The sequence below is a fragment of the Tenrec ecaudatus genome, chromosome X (genome assembly GCF_050624435.1).
Source record: "Tenrec ecaudatus isolate mTenEca1 chromosome X, mTenEca1.hap1, whole genome shotgun sequence".
Taxonomy (NCBI): domain Eukaryota; kingdom Metazoa; phylum Chordata; class Mammalia; order Afrosoricida; family Tenrecidae; genus Tenrec; species Tenrec ecaudatus.
Genome location: NC_134548.1, coordinates 93,674,200 through 93,678,061, shown reverse-complemented (window position 1 = coordinate 93,678,061; position 3,862 = coordinate 93,674,200). Strand labels below are relative to the sequence as shown.

At 41.1% G+C, this 3,862-nt stretch overlaps 1 pseudogene; it reads right to left on the bottom strand.

Annotated features, from left to right (window-relative positions):
- Positions 1-904: 904 nt before the first annotated feature.
- On the bottom strand, positions 905-3,592 carry LOC142434453 (AP-2 complex subunit beta pseudogene; annotated as a pseudogene).
- Between the last annotated feature and the right edge of the window lie 270 nt (positions 3,593-3,862).

The window sequence follows — 3,862 nt, the reverse complement described above, 5'->3', positions numbered from 1 at the left end:
AATAATTCTTTGTATGGATTTGCCACTTTTTGTTTAAACACTTATTTTGTCCACATTTTGACTATTTTGGGTAATGTTATCATGGGCATTGATGTAAATTTTCCGGAGACTATGCCTTTAAATTGTCGGATCATATGTTAATTCTACGAATAGCTTCTTGGGGAACTCCCAAGCTCATCTCCAGAGTAGCTGAACCATTTGATAGTCTCACGAAAAATGAACAAGGGTTACAATTTCTACATATTCTTATCTACGTTTATTGCCTGAGGTTTCATTGATAATATCCATTATGGTGGGTATGCTGTAATATAATGTTATATACATCCCCATTTCACCACATATAATTTTTTCTTATACAATCTAAGATAAAAATATTATGTAAATGGTTCACTTCAAAATGAAGCAATTTAGTTTGTCTCCAATCAAACTAAGAAGCAAACCAGTTTGATGTCACTTCTATTAACTTTTGAAAATTGACAGCAGTTAAGGTATTTTTGCTTCTTTTTTTTTTCCAGGGACATTTTTCCTAGCTTTAATTCCCCCCCCCCCCCCCCACACACACACACCCGCCCTTTTCTGCTTTGGAAAGGGCTCTCAATTACAAAATACCAAACCACACTTAAAAGTGGGTATGGAAAATGTCAGCTATGGGCATTTTAATGGCAAAGTCCACAAGTAAGGCTGAATAGCAGCATGTGGCAAGAGGTGGGAAGTGATTGAAGCAGTGGTTACACACGTTCACAGGAAGCTAAAAATGTCCAGCAGGTTAGGCTCTAATGTCTGTACATGTGATACTAGTCACAACCTCGAAGGGTGGCCTCAGTGTGTTTGAGTACAGATTCTACACATCAACACAATTTCTTCCAAACAAGAGTTCTTGGCTTGCACTGGACCAGTCAGTCCATTAGTTTTTCAAAAGTCTGTGATAAATCTGATAGATGTACTGTGAGACACTTCAGCAACCGCAAATAACTGTGGCTTCCAGGTTGGATATGTAGTTTGGTCAAAACGCAAATGCCGTTACTGAGCTTCAGAGATTGGTAGAGCATGACCTGTATTTCCACATTCCACTTGGCAATAGCCTAAACGTGGTTGTTTTGCAATTTGCTGGAAACAGTGCTGGCACTGAAATGGCATTCCTTATTCTGAAACTGAAGTTCATTTTCATTAGGAATATCCTTCCATGTTAAAAGAAAACCTGGCTCTCCATTTTGCCAACTTCTACCAAACGCTCATTGAGCTGGACGAGGCAGCGGAAGTTGCAGACCTCAATATTGTTTGTTCACAGCCACCTGCTGGTTATTCCTAAGTGGCATCTTTATGACTGGACCTAAGTTGTAGAGAGGCAGGGAGACAGCAATGCTTTGGTTTGGCATCAGTAGTGTATCGATGGCTAGATGTGTGCTTGTGATAGCACCAAAACTCTTCTTGCTAAATGGATATCAAAATCTGTCACATGATGCAAAACTTTGTTGGTTCATTTCCATGTATATGTGGCCTTAGTGGTGAGTGAATGTTCCTGAAATGGGCCATCAAACAGTCTTAGGAGCCACAGATCTTTCAGGTGCCATACCTATTCCTGTGGAGAGTTCAAAAAGGCATTGAGACCATTGCTGACCACGGCAGAAGTAGGTGAAGGAGCCAATATTGCCGACACTGATGATGGAATGCAGGACTGCCCAACCAGATGATCTAGTGTTCTTCCCAAGAAATCCACTGCTTCTATTTGCATGGAAGCTACCTTAGGCACATTGACTCCGGGACCAAGTTCAGGATTCAAAAGAGTCAACTTGTGATGGTATAACCAGAGGCTGTTCCAAGTTGACTGCAGCAGTGATATCAACAGGGATGTCACCTGCATCAGTGCTCTGAATTCCATGACTTCCTTCAAAGAGCATTGGGAGGCTTATAGTACACAGGGGCCAACGAACCAATGTGACAGATTAGTTCATCTAACAAGGTTGCCTCAAGAAGGTCTGTTTTCTCAGAGATCAGTGGTTTCAAAGACAAGATTACGTATTTGGTGGTGACAAGATATGTTGACATAAGGCACCAGTAAACATAGTCCTGATCTCAAAGGTCACGGTTATCAGAGTCCTTGGGAAGCCAAGCTCAAGACTTACTAGACCAGTTCTTGCTTATCTGGTGGGTTCTTAAGAAATAGCTTCACTATGGCAGTAAGCAGAATGAGTTGTACCTGGGTGCTTTTATCATGAAAACACTCCAGCAAGCTCTCTAGTAACACCTTTTCATTGTCAATTCTCTCAGCACATTCTTCCATGATCCAAATCACAGCTGCTCATTCATCTGGCTCATCTCTTGAGTCTAATTTCTCATACAGAGTAGCAAAATGCTTTCACACTTATTAGGATGCTTACAGAAGATGCTCCTGATGACAAATATCTCCGCTTGGACCACACAATTTATTTTAGTCAGGATAATATCAAACAAAATACTCTGCAGATTGTTCTACCTTAAAGTACACCGTCCACAGCTTTACCGACAAAGTCAACATCAAACTCTGTGTCATCCTTCTGCAGTTCTGCCAATATCTGAACAATGTTGACTTGGGCTGCCAAATGAATCATGATGTCCATTTTCTCTAGTTTAACATAAGTTGGGTTATTGTACTTCACAAAGAAGACTTTAATTTCCTGCTTCAAAATTTCAGGCCTTTCCTGGACAATTAAGTGGATCTTTCTCAAGGCAATATACTGCACCTCTGACGTCCCAGACAGCAAAGTGACAAGTGGAGGGGCTAATTTCTTCAGCAGAATATTATAACAGTCAGAGACCTTGGATAACAACTCTAGAAATTTCATAAGGACTCTTGCTACTGAGAGCACCACCCCTGAGCTGGTGTGGAATAGTCAAGAAGTTACCTGCTCACAGATCATCTGAGTCTCCCTGTTATCTTCAAAGTTGTTATTTAATAGTCAGTCAAGGATGAAGATTTGGCCCCATTCAGTGAATTCATTCAGGGCTGTCAGCAGTTATTAATGCTCTGTGGGTTCAGATCAAGTATTTGGGTGAGATTCACTGATTTAGATAATCCGTCCGTCTATAGCATTAGCCATTACCATTGGGTTTGAATCTGCTATAAGATCCCGCAGAGAATCTAGGAATCCCTGATCATTCACCATTTGGGTATTGATGTCATGGAACTTTGCCACTCAGGAAACAGCTATTTTCCTGACATAGGGGTCTTCATCATTTAAGGACTTGCTGGGTGCCTCACTGATATAGTCTGTGCTTTTATTGACCCAGATACCACCCATGGTTCTGACTGCCGAGACCCGAATCAATGGATTGGGATTTTCACAGTCCTTCACACACCTGTTGACAGCTATGATGGCCATGTCTGTCTGACTCTTGACCTAGTTCATCTAGTAGAGCTACCGGAGCTTCTTTAGTTCCAAGTTGTCACTCTGCATTCAGTTCACTTCACGTGGAAAGAGTTAACATCCTTTGCTACAGTCATAGCAGTAATCACTCTCTTCACAGCCTCCTTCCTCTTCTCTTTGTTTACATTGTTGAGCTCAGTCTTAAATTCAAAAATGTCTCATTTTTTATTAGTTGTGAAGTACTTGGAATCAGTCTGGGTTTGGATCTTTAATATGCACAGAAGACAAGTGTGGGAGAGGCAGCAGCAGCCTGAGAGCATGGCCTGGGTGCTGGTGCAATGGTTTCCTGCCCGTCACAACACCTCCTTCAGATTTAAGCCACTGCTTCATTTCCCCCCCATAAAATAAAAGAGCAATCAATTTTCACCATCAAGTAAAAAATTTAGAACTGAGATTCTTTTTTTTCACTATCCAATGCTCAGAAATAAAGTTCTGGAAATGTTCCAATTCTTAGGTTG